Raw genomic sequence first — 14,004 nt, 5'->3', positions numbered from 1 at the left:
GGGGGTCCAGAGCTCACCTGCTTCGGGACTGTTTCAGACTCTGGAGGAAGGAGAAATACAAACTCCCCACTCCCCCTTCACCCTTTGTACCTTCCCTCCAATCTCTGCTCCTTGTGGGAGAACCCAACTTCCAAGGGCTTTTTAGGTTTGAGTTGCGTTTCATTTTTGCTTTCTACCCTATTTCTGCCCTTGGGAACTTGATGAAAAAAAACCATCCTTTTATGTTTCACAGATAGGTGGGTGTGTTGGTTATCTGCAGAGTTGGCCTTACGTGGGTAGAATGCAGTGTATATTGTTTGTCAGTGAATAATAGCATGTTTTCAAATAAAACAGTGTAGATAAGTATATAAAGAGCATTAGATTAGGAATGAGTATCTCCCAGTTTAGGGTGGGCTGGTCCGTTGCGCAGGGAGACTGCAGTTAACCTTGAAGGTGTAGTTCTGTTGGAACAAAAGGCAGGAAGTGTTTGAAGAAAATTCAGGTTCAGCCATCTAGGTTTATCATTAATCTCATCCTGTGGCCTTTGGTTACTCTGTAGCCCCTTTTTTATGGTGGGTTTTTCCTTCCAGGGGAAATTGAAACACACGTGATGTTGTTGATTGGTTTTATAACACCGATATTAACTACCAAAATTTAGGGGATGAAAAGTAAGAGCGAGTTTTAAATCTCAGAGATAAGGATAAATAAAAGCAAGGTCAACTCCAGCTATTCACAGACCTGTAACCACCAAGAAGTGTCTCATAAAGGCTTTGTCAAGTTGACCTTCATTTCAGCAGGTGCAAAATACTGATGATTTTGGCCTAATGTTGATGACATTGAATCCCCAGTAATCATCTATTGGTAGCCCTTCCATGTATTAAAATTTGCCATATTTTTTAACATCATTTCTTTTGCTTTCAATCTGAAGTCCATCTTACTACTGTTATCTGTAGCCAAGCTAACAGCAATGAGATGCAAAGAGTTGAAATCATGGGGCGCCTGGGTGGCTCAGTCGTTAAGCGTCTGCCTTTGGCTCAGGTCATGATCCCAGGGTCCTGGGATGGAGCCCCGCATTGGGCTCTCTGCTCGGCAGGAAGCTTGCTTCTCCCTCTCCCACTCCCCCTGCTTGTGTTCCCTCTCTCTGTCAAATAAATAAATAAAATCTTTAAAAAAAAAAAAAAGAGTTGAAATCATGGTGGGCGGTTATAATGGCTTTTACCTTCCTGATTAGACTTTCTGAAGGTAGACTTCCAGAAGTTTATTATTTTTGAATAGTTAGCTTCGAAGTTTTCAGAGCCATTCTCAGCGCTCACAGATCTGTTCAGAGATTGTTTCCAGATCTCCAGTAAAAAAGCACAAAGAAAGAACCGTGTGGTAGGTCTCCCCAGCAAACACAAAACTTAACTGTGATAGGAGAGGGTAAGACATGGGCCCCCGGCAATAGCAGCAGAAAAAAACTAAAAGCAGAACAGGAAATCCCAAAAAGATATATCTTATTACATGAGCAGAGAACAGAAAATAAACTGAGGTAAGAGACTAAGGAAACCAAAGCAGTGTTCATTGCCAGAGCCTTAATGAGCAGAGAGGAAAAAGCAAATCATGCTCTTTGATTATTTGGCACAATAAGCAAGACCTGTCTGATACACGTCTGGGTCTTGGAAATCTTTCCTCTGACCTCTGACTTTTTCGACAACTGTTTGGTCATATTAGATGAGGAAAAGCATTGTATGCAGAGGATTTTTATGTATATGTCTAATCTGTGTCACTCAATTATAAATTCACTGAGAGCAGGTAGTAGTAATTTTTTTTTAATCATTGTGCCTTTCCCAATGCCTGGGACAAGGGTTTGTTAAACTCAGTTTGAAGCTGTTACCTTTCTAGCTGTAGACTAGAAAGATAAATTGTTGATAGGATATGGCACAACTTAATATAAACAGTCCATTTCTTTTTGCCTTGATTTAACCTTATTTTCCCTAACTGATGTCTTAGGAAACTCCCGTATCTTAAGTGACTAAAATACTGAATTTCCTGTAAGAAAATAGCTGATGTTTATATATATATATATAATTTTGTAATGAAATTTGAAGCCGACTTATTAATGTAATCATTGCTAGTCTTTTTAGGATTTTATTTTTCTGAGAATCTGACCTGAGTGGAAGGAGGTGAATTTAGGAGTGCACACTAGGAACTGATTGCTTATTTTTCAGAATGGTTTCCAAGTGTTTGATTTTGACAAGTTCCTGATCTACTTTGGGATTTTTTTAAGTGGATTTTTAGTCGATTTTGTGCTTTTCTGAACTAGCACTAAATACATGAACAGGGACACAAATAGTATTGGGTCCCTGAATGGAATCAGGCGGACCGATTACGGTGGGCTCAGTGCACTCGGTCTATAATGGATTTGTGTCTTGGCAGAATCAGGTTTGCAATGCTACCAGTTAATTTGCAGAACAGGATTGGAATTCTTGGCTTTTCTGAGTGTAGGACAACCGTGTTTCGAGGGGTTGCCATTGAACTGGCATTTGGTGGCATGATATGAGAAGCAGAGATTTATTTCTAGAGGAAATCTGTCCCATCTGTGGTGGTTGACCCCAGGAATGGCTTGTCAGCCTGCTTCTGAAGGCCATTTTTTTATTTCCTGCATGTTTCTGCTAAGGACTAAAAATCACATCTTCGAAGTTTCAGTTCAAAGCATTTCAGTGAGAAAACAGCTTATTTATTGTGAGGCTATAGAGTGTGGGAATTGACAGCAGAGACTCTAAAGGCAAACCTGGGTTCAAATCCCAGCTCTGCTGCTCTTTTACTGTGTGACCCAGGCAAGAGCAGTTTTCTATCTCACCATATCCCATTTTCCTCAGCGGTGACATAGAAGTAATTCTGAGAGTGGTTTTTTTTTTAAGGTTTACATGAACTAATGTATACATAAATCACAGAGCAAGATCCCTGGCATGTAGGAAGCACACAATATTGGTAGGTATTATTGCCATCCTTATTAGCACTTTGCATGTGAGTTACAGAATTTAATATTAAATATTCTCTTACTCCTTTAGCATTTTAACAGAGGTGAAGAAACAGTGTATGATTTTTGTTATCATTTGATTGCTTTTAAATATTTCAATATATAGCTAAGATTCCTAAGTTGAGGAAACAAAGCTTATATCTGTCATGATCTCAGACATCTGATACAAGGATTTTTAGGAGAGTATGTGTGTCTGCCTCATAGAGTATGTGTTTTGTAATTTTGTCATGCAAATTATCTTTCTTGAATTTTTTGGCCCGAGAAAAAGAAAGGCAAGGGATTCAACCATCTGGTGTCTCCTCTGACTTGTCAGTTGCTACACTCCAAACTCTACCATCTAAAGTACCTCCATCCTCAGTGTCCTATAAATGGTTTTGTAGACACTGGGATGACAGTATAGGGTTGCACCTCAGCAGCCTAGATTTAAGGATTTTCAGTGGTAATTTTGATCAAAAGTGGTTTTTGCCTTTTGAAGACAACTCCCCCAACTGCCCCCAAAGTAAGGAGTGATGATGGGAACAGGTGAGAAGAAACAATAGACTGGAGTTAAGAGTGGAGGTGGGGGGCGTCAAGGACAGGGGTGTGTGTGTGTTGAGGAAAACAGGACTACAAGCAGGCATTGAAGTAAAGAATGCAGTAATATGGTTCTTCCCTGCCAAGTATTTCCAAATTCTGTATTTCAGGTCCAAAGCCAGAGTTTCTGATCTAAATGTATCCTCTGCTGCTAAATGAAGCCTTTCTGACTTGTGGAGCCACAAAGAACGTTATCCTTAATTGTTACTGAGTTCAGTAGAAACTAGAAAAGAAAATAGGAGAGCACAGGATGATGGGGTTTACAGACCAAAAAAACTTCTGACCTTGAGCCTTGAGAGCATCTGCTTGGGTCCTTTGCACACAGCTGCTAGGGAGGGTGAGGCTGAAGAGTGCTGTGGGTTTGCCATCCTAGACCGGGGAGAGCCGGGGAAGAAGTACAGCAGGGAGAGGCAAGCAGGGATGAATTATTTTAACAAGAGATAAGAACTGTAAGTTACAAAGGAGAAAAGAACAAAGGGTAAGTAACAAGTTACAGGAAAAAGAGAGAAGCACTAACTTTGCTTTGGGGAGGTGTGGGGGAAGGGGTGCCCCATCTCTCAGTTTCTGCTAACCAGTCCTTTCTGTTGCAGCAGGTGGTGTGGTACAGGAGTAAGGACAGAACCAATCTGATTCTTAAGTGATTTAATAGTGGAGGGTACAAAAATGATCAGGTCTAGTCCCATGTATCAGCTCCTTCCCATTGCCTCTTGTTCTTAAATTGGAGGCACAGAAGAAATTTTCTTAAGGGGCTCTACCCCTGAAGACTTCTCCACTTCTAAACCTGTAGCCTTCCCCACACTGACCGACTCTTAACACATTCGTTCCTCTTGGGAGTCTGATGACTTCTCATTCAGCATGTCTCATATGAGTGACCATTTTCCCCTTAAAACCAGTTCCTTTTCTAACATCCCTGTTTCTGTTAATGGCGTCATCATTCTAGTCAGTCAGTCTAAAAGTTCAGCCCATCTGGGACTATTTCCCCTCCTGCCTTGTGGAACGGAACCAGTACCAAGTTACTGTAACTTCTGCACGAAATATCCTGCATCCGTCATTTCTCTTCCATCCTGACTGCTGCCATCCTAGGTCACACATTTTCACCTCATGCCTACGCTGTTGAAGTTTTCTCCTAAGTACTTTTTCTGCTTCCAATTTCTCATCAGTCAAAGCAGCTCTTTCCTTTCCTAAAACTATGCTTTTGTTCTGAAATTCACCTGGTTAAAAATGTTTAGTGGCTTCTCATTTCCTAAAGGATAAAGCCCAGTCTTGTTGGCCATAATTCAAGGTTTTATACTGTACATTTCTTTCCAATCAGCATTTTTTAGATACCCCCTTTGAACCACACTGCTAGGTGCTAAGTTTAATCAAGTTGAGTTTGTATAGGAGAGCAAAGTCTTAGAAGACAGATACGTAAACAGAAGAACTGCTACAACAGAAGGTGATAACTAGTCCTGGGTTATGAATATAGATACATATCCACTATGCATTTATCATAATGTAAAAAATAGCCATGCTGTGTTTAGAAAATCCATTTCTCAGGCATTAAGTTAAAATTGTGATTTGATTAAAAGCTGTAAAAATTCGTGGAAGCGAAGGCATGCTTTTCACCTGTGTCCTAAATCACAAAAATCTAGTGTAGGCAGAAGGATGTCCTTTTCTTTTTTTTTTTTTTAGGATGTCCTTTTCTTAACCCAAATATGGAGATAACCATTGGCCTGAACAAACGCTGTGTGTGTCCCTGAGACGACTTTCCCAGAAACTGGCCAGGCAGGCCATCTCCTTCCTGGAGCAGATCAACCCGTCAAGTCAGAAGGAGTAAACTTGTTTTGATTTCTAAATTAGACACATGAATGGTAGAAACTGGCAGCTCATCACCAGAAAAGGGAAACTTTATTATCCTTGCTGATGAAACCACCTATGTTCTCCAGGGATGAGAACTGACCAGTCACTCATTTTAACTGGTTGATATCCTGTTAGAGTAGGTGGTGTGAGCCCATTTTATAGATGGAGAACTGAAAACTGAGAGGTTACGTGGATCAAGGAATGATGAAGTAGCAGAGCCAGGATGCAAACCTAGGCCTGTCCTGCTCCAAAGCCCACGCAGCTTTTCACTGCAACATACCACCTCTCAGGAGAATTACTGTCCCCAAAGAACCTTGGAGCAAAAACAGTTACTAGGTCCGTCGTTGGTGATTTCCAGCTGATAGCAGATTGTTAAACTTTTTTTTTTTTTCTTTAATCCGTGATCTGATTTAGAAGACAAAATTTAAGGGGCGCCTGGGTGGCTCAGTCAGTTAAGCGTCCGACTCTTGATTTCGGCTCAAGTCATGGTCTCAGGGTCCGGAGATCTAGCCCCGAGTTGGGCCCTGCATTGATTCTCTCTCTCCCTCTCCCTGCCCCCCCCCTCCGGCTTCCCCTTCCCCCCCACCCCACTTGTTTGTAGGCATGCACTCTCTCTCAAAAAAAAAGATTTTTTTTTCATTTAAAAAGAAAGGAAGATGGAATTTAAAAGGTAAAACACCACTATCAGTTAAAATATTTGTTGTGGAATTTTTGCAGTTCTGGGAGAGTCAGGTTATGGGCATAGCTACAACACAGATACCTTGACTGTTTTATGGCTCATCCTTGTACTGTATGTTCTGTTTCTTACCAGTTTGGAATCCTGATGGAGTCAATGACTTCCTTCTACATTGACATTTGAAGGGTTTTTGTATTTCAGGCTGCTCCTAGAATTGTGGCCCATGAATCATTTCACTGGAAAGAAAATCAATCTATATGTTATTTTTATTTCGTTGCAGTATTTTACAACTCATGGTGGCATTATTTTAGAAAAACAAAAGTTTGGGGAATGATAGACACATAGATGATACATATATGTCAGTGAAATCTTGTTATAATTTCATTTAAACTAAATAAAGTCAACTGACAAATATACTCGGTTCATACTTTGATATTTTTCTAATGTTAAAAGACATTTTTTAATGAAAAATATTAACATAAAATCTATTATTCGTTTTCATTAACATACATTCCAGTAGCTTAACTAATGTAGTTCTTCTGGTTTGGTCTTGTCTTAGATGAGAATACTTGAAAGGGTGTAAACAGATATCCAGGTAGACAGACCTGTTTTTAATAGTGTTGTGTTAAATGTCCTCATTTTGGGAGAGAGATGTTTAAATATTTGTTTATGGGCATGAGGCCACTTCCTTCTTTTCCTCAATACACATACAAATCTTATTGGCAACAATGAAAGAGACAGAAGTATACACATATACCCTTAGTGAGAGAAAGAGATGGATATTCACACACAGGAAGGGATACACCAGAGATGCATGAGTCTTAAAACAGAGCTAAACAAGGGGCGCCTGGGTGGCTCAGTCATTAAGCGTCTGCCTTCAGCTTGGGTCATGATCCCAGGGTCCTGGGATCAAGCCCCGCATCGGGCTCCCTGCGCAGTGGGAAGCCTGCTTCTCCCTCTCCCACTCCCCCTGCTTGTGTTCGCTCTCTCACTGTCTCTCTCACTCTGTCAAATAAATAAATAAAATCTTAAAAAAAAAAAAAAAAAAAACAGAGCTAAACAAAACAAAAATCTGATATCCATCATGGTGTCCCAGAAAGTGGATTAGACTGGATCTTCAAAAGATCCCTAAGTGTTAGGCTTCGTTTTACTATTTAACTGTAATCTTCAGGAATTCACTGAACAATCCTGGCCTCAGTTTTCATCTGTAAAATGAAGAGTGCTGAATTAGATTATTTCTGAGGTCCCTTCCAGATTTGTGGATCACGTTTTAGCTGAGGCTTTTCTACCACGCAACTCCTAAAGCTGGTAAAATGAGAAGATCAGATGTGAAGAGTAGTTACGAGGTAGCAGGAGCTGTTAAGGAAGCTGCTGGAATCAAATTACTTAGGTTCCTGGGACGCCTGGGTGGCTCAGTCGGTTAAGTGGCTGCCTTTGGCACAGGTCGTGATCCCAGGGTCCTGGGATGGAGCCCCACGTCAGGCTCCCAGCTCAGCGGGGAGCCTGCTTCTCCCTCTGCCTGCCGCTCGCCCTGCTTGTGCTCTCTTTCTCTGACAAATAAATAAATAAAATCTTTTTAAAAAATTACATAGGTTCAAATCCCACTTCTGCTGCATACTGGATTGGAGACTTTGAGCAAGTTATTTAGCCTCTGTGCCTCACTTTTTCAGTCTGTAAGATGGGGATGTGATGGTGGTTATAACATCTGTCATCTAAGGTTGTTCTGGGGGTTGAATGAATTCGTGGCAAGTACTTGGAACACTGCCTGGAACACATTAATGTTTATCTTTTTTGTTTTGTTTTGTTTTTATTTAGCTCAGTAAATGTTTATCTTTTTTGTTATTACTATTCCTGCTTGAATTCTTCTTGGAAAACTCTGCTATAAAACTCTGAGGTGGTGGTGATTAACATTGATAGGCTCAATTATATCGTTACTCATTTCTGTACTAAGCATAAATCCAGAAAATCTGGCATCCTAGAATCTGCTGTGAAAAGAGTATGTTTGAATAGAGTACTGAAAGTATTTTTAATGTCAACCTTAATTAGCTTCATTACAGAACTGGTTTCTTGAGGCCTACTTCAAAGTCTATATTGACTATTGGATATACAAGCATCTCGATCCCTTAGCACTGTTGCAATTTCTTTCTAAGTGCATTATTCGTATTACATTTCAGGATCCTGAAATTTATAATCTCCGAAACTGTTTTGAAACCATTCTGTTTTATATAATACTGTATTGTGTGGCTCGAAAAAACAAACTGATAGCAATAAGACAAAGCAAGGCATTCTGAGAAATGTTACAGCACTCTCCTGGTAAGGGGAAGGCTTAGATCTAGTTGCTCTGAGAGGCTTTAAAGTAATAAATGGTTAACATGTTGTATTAGTTTGCTAGGGCTGCCATAACAAGGTACCATAGACCAGGTGGCTTAAACAACAGAAATTTATTTTCTCGCAATCCTGGAGGCTAGAAATTGGAAATCAGCGTGTCAGCAGGATTGGTTCTTCTGAGGCCTCTCTCTTTGGCTGTAGTGACCATCTTTCCCCTATGTCTTCACACGGTCCTTCCCTGTCACATGTTTGTGTCCAAGTTTCCCCCTCTTACAAGGATACCAGCCATATTAGATTAGCCCCCCCCCCCCGCAATAACTGCATTTTAACTTAATTCCCTTTTTAAAGACCGTGTCTCCAAATGTATTGCATTCTGAGGTGCTGGGGATCAAGACTTCAATATATGAATGGGGGCAGGCACCCAATTTAGCCCAAACACTTTTTTTTTTCCTGAGAGAGAGAAAGAGAGAGCAGGGGCTGGGGGCAGAGGGAGAGGGAGAATCTTAAGCAGGCTCTACACTCAGTGTGGAGCCCAGTGCTGGGCTCAGTTGCACGACCCTGAGATCATGACCTGCTCCGAAATCAAGAGTTAGAGCTTAACTGACTGAGCCACCCAGGCGTGCCCTAGCCCAAGGATCCAAATAGTCCAGTAATATCTTTTATCTTCAACTGAAAGATTGATTTGACATTTGTAGTAAAGCTTATATTGCTTAGTATTGTAGAATTCAGTAAAATATTTGTTTTTATATCTTGGTTTTAGAACCTTTGGAAATAATAATAGCAAAAACAACTCTCTTTAGTAAATGTACAAAAGATGGCTTTCTTGGTCAGCAAATTATTTTCTGATAGTATTTTGACATGTTTTTCTTCCCTAGCCTAATTCTAAAATGCCAAAAGTGGAATGACAAGTACAATTTGGAATGTTGTCATTCTCTTACCCCTAAATGCATAAATAACCCTTCTGAAAAACTAGAAGTGCCAGAGGGTGGGGAAACTTAAATCTTTTTGAGATAGTCAAGGTATGTCAACGCCTTCCACCCCCAGATAGTAGGTTGCTTTGGATACATTTTTAAAAATAGCAGTGCATTTTTGTCCGTATTTAGATTTAGTATTTATAAATGTGACATGTTTATTTTTTAAGTTTCATATATTCTGGGTTTTTAAGGAAGTACATTATCTGGTAGAAAGCTGTCAAAAACACCCATTTTGTATGTCAGTGTTGACTCTGAATTTTAAGAATTAATTGGCCTCCTATATGTTGGCTTAGCTGATACGTATGTGAAAATCCTTACATAACTGGAGCAAATTTGCTTTCTATCTTATTGGTAATACTAAAACTTACTAAATGGCCTGAATCCCAGTCAATTGCAGCCCAAGTATAAGTTTTTTAAATTTGATGTCTCAGTATATATTAAAGAAGTGATTTTTATGCAGTTTGCAAGCGTGATTTTCTGGGCAAAACAACTGATTTGTTTTTTATACTAGCCAAGTTGACTTAAAAAAAAAAAAAAAACAGATCTTGTAGATTTTTTAAAGTGTTTCTCTGTCCAAATTATCTAAGACTCATCCAAAAATGTGCTTTCCCTCTTTCATGCCCCATACTATCCACCATTTAGAAATCAAGCCTAGAGTTCCACATAAAGACATACACACACCAGATACTAGATAGACAAACATCGTACTTGTACTCCACCCTGCCCTGCCCTCCTGTTTACATAGCTATAGAAACTGTTTGGGGTGTTTCTTTTTCTGCCAACCAGTCTCTCTGTGGTAAAAAAGGCAACAACGCCCCCTATCCTGTAGAATTAATTCAGAGTTCCAGAGCAAAAGCTGGGACTTCCTCAAGAACAAAAAGGAACAGCCAGAACCAGAACGAATGGAGCTTGGGTATTATCCAGAGAAGGGAAAAGGTCAGAATAAAATGAACAGAACCCAAACCACAGCAACATACCTCCATGGCAAAATCAGCACTGCCATTTAGGAGGCTCAGGGAGGAGTGAGGGTGCCCTTCTTGATAGCCTCAGCGCTTGTGACTGTTGGCACCTAAAAGTTTGTATAGGAGACTCACACACTCCTGACTGTTGGCCCCAACTTGATGGAAAGTAGCATGTGAATAGACCAAATGGCGCGCTGGGCAAACTGATGTTTAAAATCATTTATTGCTAACCTAAAAATAAGTTTCTTACATATCCCATAAATAGGCTTATTTTTTTCCAGGGTTTTAAAATATGTATAATTTATCTCTTTTCTTATATATATTTATTTTTTAATTGAGAAAACTATAAAGCTTAATATAGCTACAGTTAGCTATACCACAGTGTATGATAATGTATCCAGACAACTTGTCTACGAGTGGTTTTTATTTCAAATTTATAGACTGTGGCATGCCTTGAACAGACATATCTGCCTCTAAAAACTCTAAGGAAAGTTGCGTCTTGGAGACATTCAAATGGAAGGAATGAGCTGAGCATCTGGTTGAAATGATCTTGTCTTTCAGAGTTACTTAATGGATGATGACAGTGACAAGTAACAGCTCATTTAGAAAGCAAGTAGAGAATGAGTCTGTAGACTACGATACGGCATGCCAAAAATCTGGCAATCATATTTCTGACAATTAATATGGAATTAGCAACAGCCTTTTTCCGAGTATCTTGGGCCACATCATTTAGATATTAGGCAAAAATGGGAGTCAAGTTTAAGAGTTGTTGCCTTAAAGTACAAGACAAAAGTTATGTTTCCTCACATAAAATTTAAAGCCTATCATCTTTTTAAAAGTTTGCTGGGTCTTAGGGGCTCCTGGGTGGCTCAGTCGTTAAGCGTCTGCCTTCGGCCCAGGTCGTGATCTCAGGGTCCTGGGATCGAGCCCCACATCAGGCTCCCTGCTCAGCGGGAGGCCTGCTTCTCCCTCTCCCACTCCCCCTGCTTGTGTTCCCTCTCTCGCTGTCTCTCTCTGTCAAATAAATAAAATCTTAAAAAAAAAAGTTTACTGGGTCTGATATACTATTAGGAAAACATAAACACAGAATTTGCATATAATTCAACACTTAATATTTGGGAAAAGGTAGGAGCTGGGATGAGTAATTAGCCTTACAGACAAAGTCCAGATGGTTGATTTGTTTGTTCATTAACTGGCAGGAGGTGAGGGGGTAAGCGCGTACCTTACAAAATTGAGCAGTTTGAAAAGTTCGTTTGTAATTATGTTATTTTCCCATCTGAGTGTATTGTGCATCAGTCATGGTGATCTAAGCAAATAGGCTTTTGTCAATTCAGGGAGACAGTCATTTCTCTTCCAGGACTCTCATAAGTTAGTCCTTGAAATGGCAGTGGACATCTTAAAGTAAAAATGATTTTGAAAGCCCTCACCTTCCCTAACTGTAATTGCAAAAGGGAAGTCATATGCACGGTAGTTTTGCTATATTACTCAGCTTCGACTTGAAGAAGTAGCTGTTTTCTTTCTTGTCTGTGTCAACCCACACCTGTCAGGCCTTATCAGCTGTAATGACAGTTGACATTCATGGGATTTATCAAATCGTTTATAGTATAGTCACATAGACAATAAATTTCTTATTATTTTGCAGCATCGGACACTTTTCCACCATGCTGATGGCATTTTAAATATATTTGTCAATTTTCCCAAATTTTAACTGAAGAAGACCTTAAGAATTTATACTCGAGGACGAAAGTGTGACTGCCAGTTATCAGGTCAGTATCACCCCCACCCCCACCCCCACCGCTACCCCCACTCCCAGGAATATTGCTATCACCTAAAACATAATGCGGTTTTACGGCCTTTCATTTATATTAAATTTATTGCAGTGTTTGTGTATTGAGATTGGATTCAAATATAAAGAACAGCAAAGAACTGCTGAATTTTAGTATTTCTAAAGAAAGGTTATGGGAATATGTGAAAACAGACATATTGGTTTTTCAGTTACACAGCTGTGACCCTTTTTTTCCTCCTGTGTCATATTTGTATTGTATTCACTTCATGTAGACACTCAGCTGGACAAGTGGGTACATATTAGCAGAGTGTTCCAGATACTAAAATTTGTGTGCAGAAGCGATCTACAAATGTAGATCACAAGACTATAGTGCTTTATGCCATTGACATAGAATGGAATTTTTTCTTGCCTAGGCTGGACTCCTTTATAATTAAAGTGACTCTGAAGATTGTTTCAATTTTTCTCTTTTATGAGGATGTGTATTTATCACAACAGATCCAAGACTTTGATTTAGGTACAGTCTGTTTTTAGTTTGTTGTATATTCACTTTATTCTTATTTCATTGGATTCTCTAACAATTAATTCTTGATTTTTACCCATGAAAGCTTAGAATGGAAAAAAGAAAGACTTTGGAGATTATCTAGTCTATCTGATTTTACCTGTGAGGAAACTCAGTGCCGGAGCAACTGGGTAACTTTTTTCCCCAAGGCCATAGAGCTGCTTAGTGGCGGACCTCAGATTTAAATTCTGCACTCCTCACTCCCAGTCTGTTATGCTTTCCTCACATGCCACTGCTTCCTTCAGCCCCAGTTTTAGATCTCTAAATAAGAGTATTGAAAGACTACAAAGATACTGAAAGAAAAAAAGAAGAATACGTGTGAACACTACCATTATTACTTTGGTGCTTCTGCATCCAGTTCATTTACTCAGTGTAGTTGGTATTTGCAGAGTACCTTTACAACTGCCCATTATTCTGCTTAACATCATGGGAGGGAAGGGGATGGGCATAAAATGATAGGATTTTTCCTCTGCTTTTTAATTTCTGCAAGATTCAACCATGAAACCATCAGGAAGAAGGGGAAGGGTTTCATCTGAGAAACCAGTGTGACTCAACTGGTGGCTTAAATTCCTCACCGTTCTTCACTCCAGGATGCTATCACCCCTCTTCATTTATGTTTCCCAACCACAAAAGGGCAGCTTGAAGGTATTTCTGAGGTCAGATCTTGGCTGCCCCCAATTCTGATAATGCCTTTCTTAGAATTCTTGTGGAAAGTGAGAGGATAGTAGTTATTAAAAGTTAAACCATTGTTTAGCTTGTATAAGGAATTTGGCAAGATGTTTTACATTTATTAATCCAATCTTCACAGCAACCCTATGAGTTAGATATCATCATCCCCCTTTCACAGATAAGAAAACAGAGAATCAGAAAACTTGCCCCGAATCATGCAACTAAGATGATGCAGACCTGGCATCTATCTGACTGCAAAGCCACACGCTCTTTCCAACATACCATCTTAAATTAAGTGTGTGGCTTTCTTAGGTTTGTGGGCTTTTGTTTTTGTTTTGTTTTTTTTAGTTATTTTTAAAATACCTGTTGTGAGAGGTCTTCTGTAATCCAGAAGTGAGGATCACTTACCAGCTGCTGAAACTCGGTAGTTAGAAAGTTAGCAGTTAGAGCTGAAGTTAGATGGAACATATTTTGCCATATGGCAAAAGATTCTTACAGCATGTCTTGGAACACAATCTAACAACAGTGAAGTACGCCTTTTCTACATGCTCTCCCTCACTGAGAGGCAGTAGCTCTGGAAGGAATCAATGACTCTTTTGTGTGCCTCCTAAAATTTAATGTGCTCATAAGAGTTGGGAAT

The 14,004-nt window shown here is 39.7% G+C and overlaps 1 protein-coding gene across 3 annotated transcripts in view; it reads left to right on the top strand.

Moving 5' to 3' along the window:
* The window catches only part of CTTNBP2NL (CTTNBP2 N-terminal like), a 52,140-nt gene that overhangs the window by 640 nt on the left and 37,496 nt on the right, over positions 1-14,004 (top strand). The window contains exons 1-3 of one of the 3 annotated variants that reach the window (XM_035017749.1): positions 1,241-5,383; positions 11,993-12,116; positions 12,550-13,676. The gene's annotated coding sequence lies outside the window, so the exon portion shown is untranslated. Of the gene's footprint in view, positions 1-1,240; positions 5,384-11,992; positions 12,117-12,276; positions 13,677-14,004 lie in introns of those variants that run through there. The other 2 variants (XM_035017750.1, XM_035017748.1) reach the window with 2 other exon arrangements.

This window comes from Mirounga leonina, unplaced genomic scaffold (assembly GCF_011800145.1).
Source record: "Mirounga leonina isolate KUSES-001 unplaced genomic scaffold, KU_Mleo_1.0 Mir_173, whole genome shotgun sequence".
Lineage (NCBI taxonomy): Eukaryota > Metazoa > Chordata > Mammalia > Carnivora > Phocidae > Mirounga > Mirounga leonina.
The sequence above is the reverse complement of the archived record's forward strand: the minus strand, read 5'-3'. Positions and strand labels throughout refer to the sequence as shown.